Source organism: Syngnathus floridae, chromosome 12 (assembly GCF_059516105.1).
Source record: "Syngnathus floridae isolate MCC-2025c chromosome 12, RoL_Sflo_1.0, whole genome shotgun sequence".
Lineage (NCBI taxonomy): Eukaryota > Metazoa > Chordata > Actinopteri > Syngnathiformes > Syngnathidae > Syngnathus > Syngnathus floridae.
The window spans coordinates 2,357,760-2,370,424 of record NC_142424.1 but is presented as its reverse complement, the minus strand read 5'-3'; the positions used below and the strand labels follow the sequence as shown (position 1 = coordinate 2,370,424).

Here is a 12,665-nt window from a genome sequence, read left to right as displayed (position 1 = left end):
CATCCCATTAAGCAAATGTGGAGCGAGCCAGACAACAGGCCGACACATGTGGTTCATGCGGAAGAGGGGGGGCGGATGCACGGAACGTTCCTCGGGATAATCTCGGACTTTTTATAGACAACATTGTTGGCCAAATTAAGAGCCATGATCTGCATTGGAGGTTAAAAAGGACACAGTCCAGGTTCTTGGTGAAGCAACTTCCTGGAATCCATTATCAAGAAAATGAGCATTTAAAACAAAAACCCATTTGCTTATCTACGTAGACTTTTTCCGTTTGGTAATTGGCAGCAGCTCGGCGAAGTCTCATCGTTTCATGAGAGCGACGTATACCGTCAAAGGGTTTTCAGTGACGCGCATCTCGCTATGGCGCCTCACCCCGCCTTTGTTTTCCAGCGAGACGAGGACTCATTAGCACCTAAAAGTGGAAACCTCAGAAGAAATACAAACTACTGTATTGTATATGTGAAGATGATTGTCATGTGCATATACTGCACTGTACAACAAACACTTATTGATCTACAAACGTTAATTCCCAAGTGTTTAGATGTGAGGGAGCAACTTTATGGCCTGACTTTTTGTCTCCCATCATATCAAATCTCACATTTCAACCACCAGCAAGCCTCTTTTGTAAATAGAAATCAACATGTAACAGGCTGACAAAGCTCCCCAAGTGAGACCTCGTTCCAAAAGGGAAATTTATATTTAACACTGAATCCACTACGAAGTGATTGCGTATAATTATAATGTCCTCATAGGGTTTTTTTTGGGTACTTTTTTTTTTCTTGACATATTCCCTCCCAAAAAAAGCCTCAGCAAGTAGTGTGAAAAAAAAAAGCCACAAGACGACAACAATTCTATTCATTTTATTTTAAAGGAATTAGAATTTGAGAAGAGAGCTTTATTTGTGAAAATTGCGAACGGGAAACGGTAATTTTCAAACATGAACGGTTCCAGGAATCAGTCCTGGTTCCAATCAATCCTCCAGACTTGATGTCCAATCCGAGCGGGGAATAAACACTATTATCAGCGTTTCCACTATCCATTTTTATTTTAAGGTAAAACGACAAATTATAACTTTAAGATTCATTTTTTTTGCCACATCAAAGTACTTATTTACATACTGTAAGTTTTGCTGCCTACTCTGGGAAGATTTATGACGGATGCTTTTTTACATCTGGAAAACACGTTTATTCGAGCAGCCACAAACCAAGCTATTCTACTTTCAATGTAATTTCCAAGGCCACATTATAAAATGGCTCTCTTGTTGGAAACACATGCATATATTTTTTATTTTTTTTTTATGTACCACTGCTTTCTGGACACAATGTTCCTTTTTATACAATTTCCGTTAGCCTGCCAATACCTCAGAAACCAGCTTCTTTCATTTACATGCCTGAGGTCGATACTAACCGTAGCAAGCGAAGACATAGTCAAAACAGGAGTTTACAGAAAAGTAACATTTCACACAACGCAATAATGATTCAACTGTTTGATTTGTGAGGCTGGAGAGCTACTGTACTCCATTTTGATTCTGACCACATCCCATCATGGCAATTTTGAATCAATGATGACATTGTCGACATAACTCACATGCACTAAGGTGATAAATGGAAAAGAAACAAAAACCACTTCATGATGTCTATTGCACATTATTTACTTTTAGTTTATTTTTATTATTATGGTTTGTTTCATGTTGCACCGTCGGGCTGGTGTTTCAAGACACACCTCCCCGTGGAAGACCCTCTCAGGATTTCTGGGAATGCTAATTATACGTGCCTCTACCCTAGCAACATTGCAGGATGCCAGACCCCCCCCCCCCCTTACTCATTTTAATATCTCAGCTATTTCATTCTCTAAAACAATAACAAATATTTACTATGGGGTTGGTTTGGGGTGTCGAGGGAGAGCCAACAGAGATGTATCGAAAAATCTAAAATTAATTTTGTTTCCACAAGAAAAAGCACACTTCATATTAGTAAGGTGCGCATGGCTATTTAAAATGATATTTTTTTTCTGTTGTGGAACTCTGTGAGGAATTTTTATGGTTATATTATGTTTTTAATTTATTGAATTTTTATCCATCTGGACGTTTTCTGTCTATTTCAAATGTCCGTGACTGAAACTCGCACTTTTGACTGTGCTGCTAAGAATTATTTTTAATAAAGTAAAACAAAATTCAAAATAATTTTATGAGCAGTCTGATATAAGCGACAAAAATGGATTCAACCAGACTAGAGTGAAATTCTCCTCCTCATTTGTCTATGGGGCTATTTAGAAAACAGCTAACTGGTGATGGATTATGAGATTTCAGACATAATTTCCAAAAGAGGAAGTGCCCCTAGTCATGGATATGCCGTCATCGCTTTTATTAATAGAGATCACCGATTTATCGGCAGCAGTTTGCCTTTCACAAAGCCTGCATTTGTTCAAAGCATATCCGCCCAGACATAAAAAAAAAAATTTGGTTCTATAAGAGAATTAGAAAAATCTTTTCACGGAGCTGAGTTTGCATGCTCTGCAAAACCGAGATTTATCATTTTGCCAAGTGCATAAGAACTCACAGAAACGTTACAATTTAATCAAAATCGTCTTGTCTTCTTGTTTTTGTGCGTTGTTTTCTTAGTGGACAAGCTGACATTAGCATTTTCAGCCTAATAGTGATGATGTCATCACTCTTTTTAGAAACTGATTCATTCAGCCTGTTGTTCACTCAGGACACAGATGATTACAGAAAGTGCTACAATTTGTGTGGAGTCTAAGGTCAAGGCTAACTCGTGCAATGTTTGAATCGAGCAACACTCACGTTTTTTTATGCAGGACAAAACGCCGATGTGCACTTTTGTGTTCCAGGCTCACCAATTTATTTCTGTTTTAGATTCATTTATGATTCCCACCCACTGACGATCAACATACAGACTATTTGAGGTCTGGATGAGGACCATTATCCAACTAGCCTTGACTTGGCAACATCCATCTCCTGCAAGAGGCACGTCATGACCAAGTGAAGGTGATGATGTTATGAATGAAGCCGAGCGGCGACACAAGGTGGCCACTCCGTCACTCAGGGGGAATGTTGACAGGGTCGATCTGCCGAGAAGGAGACGGGCCTTGGTGATCTGGGCGAAGCCCTTGAGAATGCACGCAAGGTTAGTCTGAATGATGAGTGACGCTTATGGAAAAATGTCCATATTAAGTAACCGATGAACAAGATGCCATTGTGAGGCTGAAATGAACTGTCAAGTTCTTGCAAAGCATGAGTCAGTATTTCTTGACAGGTCGTCACACGGGTCACATTTCACACACTAACTATAAATGCGGCGAGGTAATTAGCATGTACGAGGAGACAACATGCAGCAAGAGAAAATCTTTTTGGAGTTTGATGCTTGATCTTGATGACTGGAACGTAGGAGTGTATATTTATTTTATTGCCTCTGTAGCCACATGAGACTAGGATGAGTTAAATTTGTGATTTAACAGCAACAGGCCTGCTTTAAAAAAAAAAAAAAAAACGCATGTCCTAAAGATAGAAACTCATCTGGGCAAGATGGAAAGCAGTTTGAACTGAAAACTATGTACTTGGGTCACGTACCGTATTTTCCGCACTATAAGGCGCACCTAAAGACCTCTAATTTTCTCAAAAACCTTATAATCCGGTGTGCCTTATATGTGGACAAATTTTAAAATGGGCCATTCATTGAAGGTGCGCCTTATAATCCGGTGTGCCTTATAGTGCGGAAAATACGGTGTATATATACATACATTTTTGCTATTGCACAAGTGGGGACACAACTGGGTAAAATGAAAAGGGAGACGTTATTGATTGACAGAATGGAAAAGGGCGAGGCTGTTAATGACTCAAAACAGGTGGAGGGAAATGACATGGTAGACAGATCTATTCATTAGCTTGAAATGATCTGAAACAATATAAGGATTAATACCCATTTTATTTATTCATCCAAGATGGGTGACTCTGTTGCCTTTGTTCATCCCTTCTGGGTAAGGTGTCCCAGCAGAGGATGACTGATTGGAATTCCACGTCCATATACATCACATCCTTGTCCACTCAGCAACCAATGGATAAATCACTCCGTCTGGTTCGTCCCTCAGCAGGCCCCAGAAAGCCTTTAATAACAGGCCCAAGTTGCCTGCAGTGCCGGCCCTTGATTGTTTTGAGTGAAAACAGATGTGGCCGCTCACTTTGTACACTGATGGAGTTTGTGAAACACACCGCAGCCACAAGGCCCTGGCAGCCATGTTGTCTTCTCGTACAACATCCGGCATTGACGGGAGGCCATATGCTCCCCACGCTCTCTCTTTTTATATTCCACCACTTCCCAATTGGTGCATTGCAAAGTAAAAAAAAATAAAAATCAAACACGGTGGTAACAGGCTTTATTCTCCAGCCTTGTAAAGTGTACTTGAGAGACCGGGTGAACACATTCATGCCCCGAGGCCCTTATGAAATAAAACACCATACCCTTGATGTTAGCCAACAACAGCGGCCATGTTTATTACATCTGACCATCTGGGGCTCACACGTGCATTTCTGCTGGATGCAGACGAGCAGCTTGTTAGCTTCACTTGGTTCTCAGAAGAGCAAGAACGATATTTTATTACAATTAAATAAGTGGACCAATATTGCAGTCTTGAGTCCGAGAACGATTCTTTCCGGTAATGGGGCTCCCCTTTCGCCAGCCTAGCAGCCATCATTTCAAAAGTAGTAGAAGATTCAGGAGCAGGGAAACTTTCACAATTAAATAATCCAACTTTCAATCTGTTGTTTTTAAACTCTGCTATGAATGAGACCCATCAATATAAGGATGGGGGTGGTAGCCCCCCCCCCCACCCCCGCCTTAACTACGCCCCTGGCTCCAGGCCAAACGATTTAATTAAACCAGGATGGACCCCTTCGCCCAAGCCATTCTTTTTAACATGCTCACCCTGCCAAACACAAGCTTGTCTACCCACAACCAGCTTTTCTTTTCATTCTATTCTTGCCTAATTTGTCTGTCCCGACATGTCTTTCTTATTTCCGCTGAAATCCATAAGCAGTCGGTCCCACCCACCGAGAGCTTTCTGATGAGTCAGATAGGAAATACTATATTTATTTGCCCCGTGTATAACCTTTGGGTCGAACTGGAGGTGAGGATGTGCGGATGTGGGCGGCATAGGTGTGGAAATATGAAGACTACCCATTTATGAGATAGCATGATGTAACCTCGTACTCGGTGGAATGAAATACTGAAGGAATTTAAAAGTAAATATTCATGAGCCGTATGTAACAAAGACTGCACACAACTCCGACCTTACTCGACTAACACGTGTGAGGCGTCCAGGCTGGTTCGCCAATTTTATGGACCACTTAAAATATGTCTGGAGTCGTGAACGCCGAGACAGATACATCAGTCACACTTTTAAATAGGACAAAATACGATCAAAATGATTCATTTCATCGCTTCGGATTGTTGCTTTAAACTCGCAATGTTTATAAAAATTACACTTAATGAGAGTGCGGGCCATATTATTAGCTAGCCGCTAAGCCAGGGTTCAATTTGAGGATAGCGTGAAAATTGTTTGATGATGTCACGTTCATTAAATATAATTGGCTAGCACAAAATAACATACCCTTAGCTTTTGAGTGCCCAGGTTTTTCTATTTTTTTTTATTTGAGTAAAAAATTGTAGCACATCTCACTTGAATATTGAAAATAACTGAAAATGAGCTGCGCGACAATGAACATGAGTGGCAAAAAGACATTATGAACTCCCCGAATTGGCCCATTACAGTTCAGGGACTCAATGCTAGCCCTGAGATGTCGAAATATCAAATAGCTTCATAGAGATGCCCATGGCCTCATGTCAGTGTGAATGTGATGGAATGATGTTATGGATCTCTTCTCGCTACCGGATTTCGGTGACAAATGATGTGCCCATGAGACTTCACATGTCCCCCGGTGTGGGTCATGATGTGAAAAAAAATCTTTATATTCAGCAAGAGGAAAAAAATTAAAAATAAAAACGGTGTTTTGGTTACCTGCATGTGAAGCCCTGATAATATTCATGTGAAATCCTGTTCTTGAATGATGCCCATCGAAACACAAATATGAAACAAAAGTGGTGTTGAAAATTGATTGTGCTCGAGGCTAGCACAAGCATGAGAATGTCCTGTTTGGTTGGACAATCTTTGGATTGACTGCAACCCAATGTATGAAAGCCAGGATTTCCTACAGCCTAGAATGGAGACCTCTCAACAGATTGATCTGCGACAAGGGACTATCCATTCTTCATAAATGAACTGAGCAGAAAGTAAAGATTTTGGAGTCGGACAAAAATGTAGGGGAGACATTGTTTTGCTCTCGAGGGGCAGTTGCTATAGACAGATAAAACATAAATCTTCACCCCCCCCCCTTATGGGCTCTTTTTGTTGGCATGTCAGCATCTGTGGCCAGCATTTATTAGTAAGACACCTTTTTTTTTACCATAAGGGACATTAGAAGTTTTAGTGAGCAGGTCTATTTTTGGAAATTTCCAGCTCTAAGGTGCACCGGGTTTTTAGAAAATGAAAGGAAAAAAACATAATTATGTTTTAATTTCTGTAAATTAGATGCTGCTATTGTTTTATTAGAGGCTTCATATATAGCAAGAGACCAAATGAGACAGTTTTGTCTTGATGGGGAAAATGAAGCTTCTAAATTGCTTCGCGAACCAATTGTATTTTATTAATCCTCTAGATGGCACTGTTGGGTATACTTACAACACTGACATGGCAAAATAGTTTCTCCTTGAAAGGCAACTTGTAAAAGTGTCCATTGTAGGAATTCTAGAACATCTTGAATGTCCTTATAATGTAACAAATTTTAACCGGCAAACTGGACGCTTTTGATAAATGAGTTGTCAACAACTGCGACAGCAAGCACTCCACTTCCCCTTACTCACTCCTCAGTGGAGTTTACTGTTAACAGCAGTGTGCTGCACTAACACACTTTGTCAGGAGGCCGTGCGGTATTGATTTCAAGAGTGTGTGACAATAATGGGATTTGACAGCTCACCGTGTCGACCCGAGACTGGAGCCTACTCCGACTTGGGTTTGCAAGGGTCCGGGGGTCACGTAGGCGAAGGCACGTGTCCCCCTTCGTGTGCATGAACGCTCTCAGATGGCAGCGATGTGGCTACAAGTGGAAGATAGATATGACCTCTGTCTTTAAATGGGGGATTGCGCAATCGACCTACCAACAGGCGCCATGCTGGATTTGTTGATTTTATATTTACCGTATCTTGAAGCATTTGAAACCACAAGAAAATTGTTTTTGTTGTCCCTAGTCGCAGCCCTGTACACATTTTCAGAGAACTGGTTGAAGTAGCTTCTACGTATTCCACACAAACAAAAGTCAAAACATCGCCTCCTCGCCGTTACTCTCAAAATAAACCTCGGTAAACACTTTTAATGGGAAATACGCTCAACGTTTGGATTACAGGGAATCATGACAAACACACAGCCCAGAAGTTAATTGCTTTTGACATGAGTAAATGCTTTTGACTTCAGGCTTATTGTGGTCATTCCGATCCTGGAATATAAAAACGGGAAAATTTTCCCTCAGCATTTCGGGCGCCGTGGCACTACAAAGATTAGTAACAGTAGATCTCGCAAAACCTTACCTAATAATTACGGCTGTACTTTCGTGCCAATGTTAGTAAACACACAACCTCAGATGATGTCTGAATCGTTATTTGTCATACTATGGCATCATCGAATTAAAATTGCGGCTGATAAGGTGAGTTTAATTGCAGAGAGAGGATTTTTTTTTTCTCAGAACAGTGAGTTGTTAGTTGTAATTTATGACGTGCTTTTATGGAGTAGTTGATGTCATATAAATAAATAAGGAACTGCCCCCGCCTCTGCCCTCCCTCTTAATATTTTGACGTGTGCTATCCAAGGCTCCGGCTAATGAGCTGCACTGAATGAGAGCTTTCATCCAATCCACTTGAAACACACTGTACGTAGTGTTTTAGCCCGTTAAGACTCACACAGCATGACTGACTCCATAATGATCTCCAAATGTGTTTTGTGTGATTGCTGACCTGCAGACTCGACCCCCCCCCCTCCAACTTCCACCAATTCCAGCCTATAAAAAGTAATTTGACTTTAGCTGCTGTAACGAGCTCAGTTTTTTTACAGCTCTTTTATGTATTTTATAAAACAGAAACATGTTTTGATCCCTATAATATAACACGGAGTAAATCTTAAAGTCCAGTCACCACAAGTAAGGAAAATAGAAGCAATTGAATTAGGTGAATTTAAAAGTCATTACATTAAATATTCCCGACGCTGATATCGAAGGATTATTATGCAAGGTTAAGCAAGCTGAAGAAGTTGAAAGGCTGTGCGTTATCAAGAAGAAAAAAATACATTTATTCAGCTTTGTGGTGAGGTCTTTTGGGTAATCCACTGGTTCTTTCAGATGGTTTAGCATCAAAAGTACTGTAAGGGGATTTTCTCAGCCAAGAGAACACTTAATCCGAACATATCGAGAGCACCAAATTTGGAGATGGAGGATGGTCACTACGCACGGTGGATCCGCCGCAACAAGTTGTGAACATCATTCATTGAATTTTTCTATGCATGTTTTCTCTTCCTCAAAGTTCTTCGCTTTGGTTGACCATCTGCAAAACGGGACACATGAGCAGTTCAGCTCAGCTCGATCCGGCCCCAAGTGGTGCTCTCAGGTGATCCGCCTGAGCCGGATCTGTTTACAAGGCGAGCAGCTGCTGTGGAAGGTTTTGGCCTTGTTTCGAAAGTACAAGGCGGGTTACGGTTACAGACGTTGAGGCCGGAGTGAAGAGAAGGGGCAACTCGGAGGCCGGACGGCCATGTTGCACTCCTGCTGTGAGTTCACGTAGAGGTCCGCCGCAGCTGTGAGTCTTGGGGGAATATAGGAGAAGGTCTCGTGTTGATTGCAATCTGATCACAAAGCCACAAATGGTGGCACGAATTTTTCACAATTTCCTTTTAATCCACAGTATCTGGCATTGTATGCCTGAATTGTAAACCAGAAGATTATATTTTTCTAGCGGAGGAAAAAAAAAAGCAGTCTTAGTTTGAAGATAAATAAACTCGTTTAAAAGCTTTTGGATTAGCTGTGAAAAACGCATTGATGCAAAAAGATTAATTCAAAGCGTGAGGCATTGCCGCAGATTTGAAGAAAATTTTGCGACGTTTCGTCATCGTGGTGTGTTTGTAATCCACTTGAAATATCAAGTTCTACTTTCGTCTCCCTGAGACTTCGGCTCTTTGACTTCAGATTAAGTTAAGCACACCTAAATTCTACAAATCTTCACATACAGACACGGGACACTGTATTACAGCATTTCCATTTTATTTAATTGGATTTGCACCAGACAAAGTCTTCAGTCTGCTTTCCGCCTTGGCTGCCCGGAAAAATGCCAAGCAGATTTTTGTCGGAATTTTCCGTAATCTGTGTTACGCTCAACTGTGGTCATGTGACAAACAGCAGTTTGAAATATAAACAAAATAGTGCCCGAATGCAAACATCCGATAGCAGTCCAAAATAAATCCATCGAATCTCATTCGGCTTCCAAAACGATATTTCCTCAGCTTTGTTCAGCGTACGACCCAACGCCAGATCTTTCGATAAAGTCGAACATGTGTATCTAACTTTTCAACCACCCTGCCTATTCTTGTCTCCACCGGTTAGAATGTCCCGGTAACACGATCCTGTCTAAATATTTGTCCGACATAACTGCAGGCCCATTCAGCTGATCCTGCGGCTACAATGGCTCCTTATCCCGACCAAGTAACCCAACACTCCCCCCCGGCCGAGTCATTATTGACGGCCGAGTAAGTGTTACTGTTAGGAACCAATTACTCCGCCATTAATGTTAGATGAGCTGGTGCAGCTTATCAACGCTGTTTCTGTTTGTTAGCTCTTCCTCTCATTGGCCACCTTGTAAGATTGTGGACGAGGTGAGAATGACAGCTGGCAGGGAAAACGTCTTTTATCGAGAGGTCAAGATAAGGTGACCGATGTGTGACTTTGGTAAATCCGGTGAACCGGTAACCCAGATCGTTGAAGAGAAGACATTAAGAGCAGGAAATTCTGTTCGCAGGTCTTAAGAACCTGAAATCATTTCAGCAAAACACAATATTAATTAATTTAGCGTCAACATGAACACTCGTCTATTTCCGACATCGAATAAAACCAATTCGTAAGATCAAAAGTGCAAAGTAGGGCGCGGAGACGAGTTTGTGACGAGGCAAAATGATGTGTCATTATGATAAAATACAGCATAGGACAAAGTAATGACTGAAATGAAAAAGCCGTGATTACATTTTCAATGTACTCATCAAGTGAATCTAGAAATTGGAACGCAGCCAGAGAGCCGTTGTGATCTTTCTAACGCTGTAAACAAAATGTAAATATGGATAGATGTCAACGGACGAGGTCGATTGAGTTCAAAGATGGTGGACAAGAATAAAACGAGCGTGTTTTATAGACCGAGATGGGCAGCTTTGCGGCAGGGCGCATCCTTAAGAATATGATAAAAGGGAAGCAGGCCTTTTCCTCCTCAAGACAAATGTTTTCCGTAGCACATCCTGTCTGATTAGCGAGACGAGCGCCTCTTTCCCCTTACCGCAAAACAATCGCGAACGCGTTTAAAGGTTGAACAGCATGTTGTTAAAATGCTCTCCGTTTCGCCAAAGTGGAAAGCACCTTGTATAATTTATAACGATCCGTTATGGAGCACGCACTCCATCATGAAATTGTCATGAGGCTTTGCTGCTTTGTATTGCCTGATCTCGGCTGATTTATTATAAGTCTTACCTGGTGAGTCAAAAATAAAACTTCAATTGGCCACACAGTGGAATGGTCCCAAAAGCTGCTAAGCTGTCAAATCTTTAAAATCTGTCTGGTGGCAGATACAGAGGAGATGCATTATCTGAGTGTCCGGCGAAAGTGGGTTGGGGGGAGTCGCTGGTTGAAGTTTATGGAGATTTATGGCTCCTTCCGTAGGTCCTTAATTGCCTCCTCCTCTGCGGGTAGTCCTGGGAGGCCCGCGGTGAGCCGTGACCAGCGCCGGGGCTCCTGCAGGTGGGCTCACCAAACTGCTGTTTATTCAGACTTGTTATGGAGACAAATGGACAACTGGACTTGCTGTGGAGTACCGCAAAACCGCAGGACATGAAAAGAGCCCAGGGACATCTGGTCAACTGCGAGGGTCCAACACTTCAACTTGGCCTTCACAGGGGTTGGGGGGGGTTACTGATTCCAATTAAATATTATTAGCCACCTGAAATTCTTCGGACTTTAACAAGCAACAAATGCCGACTCATTCATTTAACCATTAGTGTCTACTTTTTCCGTCCAAGTTTATGCAACATGAGTGGTCATTAGAAGATTAACTTCTGCTATTATCTCACTGGAATCAGATCAGAATAGCATGTGATGAATACATGAAATAGGGAACCATCTGGATACTTTTTCCAAATGTGCCCTAATTGCTGCTGATTGATTATTTTGTGCCTGTCATCATATTAGGCCCATTTCTTGAGTGACTCACCACTGATTGTGGAGTTTTGTATTGATATATTTTGGAGTTGATTTGAAAAGCGATCTCTCAGCTTGACAGGAACCGAGGACGGCGCTTTCCGAGCTGTCTGGGGAAACCCCCCTGCCTTCCCCCCGTGTCTCGGTTTAATGAAGACCAGAGGAGAGGATATCACGCTCTCAATCAGCCACTTCACATATGTTTTGACCAATCTTCACTCATGTGCTCAAGGCGGAGAGCTCAGGGGAGATTGCGCCGCCAAGCCTTATCGGAATTCCTCGGTCGGAGGTAGTCAACAAAAGCACATGGCCGATGGCTGACGAGTGACGCCTTTGACACACACGGGCGACACCTCCCTATTTGACCATGGGGAGCTGGATTGTTTACCAGATTATGATCTGCTGCTGTAATGCATCAGGAAGCCGATTGAAAACGGCTTTGCTGCCGAGCTGTGACAACGGGGGCTTGATTGACACCGTTGATTTGCACGATTTTTTTCAATTCTCAAGCCAAATTTTGGTTCCAGTACGTCCCCCACGAGACACTTAAGGAGTGTATTCAGTTCAACTGGTGTTCAGTATGTAATTCCTTAAAATACATATTTTTAGATATCATGTGAGGACAACAGGAAGCCAGAAACGGAAAGTGCTGTGGAAAATGTGACCTCTAAAAATAGAAACCTGCAAACAAATCAAATGATTGACGATTTGTCTCTCATGTGACATTGAAGCACCACAGCAGGTTAATATGGTTTCCAACGAATCTAAAAGCACACGGACGACAATTTAGCACGTCGTGTGAAATTTCCAGGAGGGAAAATGAAGCGAAACCAATACCTCCTGCACTCTGCATGACTGCATGCCGTTGTGCAATAGATTTTTATACTTCTCTTGCCAACTTGTTTCACACATCCTGAATACGGTACGCTGAGAGAGCCTGACGTTGGCCACTTAGCACTAAAGACGGAAAAAGAACAAAGAAAATATTATTGTATGAATAGCATTGTTTGATATCATTTCAACAAGATTTACAGGTATTCCCCGAATAGTGGGATGGTCAGGAAAGAGGTCAAACAAACCTGAGTCAACAAGTGCCTATTTA

General features: G+C 41.8%; 1 protein-coding gene across 3 annotated transcripts in view; it reads left to right on the top strand.

The window, feature by feature from the left end:
* The window catches only part of rxraa (retinoid X receptor, alpha a), a 96,780-nt gene that overhangs the window by 24,724 nt on the left and 59,391 nt on the right, over positions 1-12,665 (top strand). For all 3 annotated transcript variants that reach the window (XM_088391695.1, XM_088391696.1, XM_088391694.1), the window contains exons 3-4: positions 2,876-3,007; positions 3,081-3,146. The gene's annotated coding sequence lies outside the window, so the exon portion shown is untranslated. The remainder of the gene's footprint in view (positions 1-2,875; positions 3,008-3,080; positions 3,147-12,665) is intronic.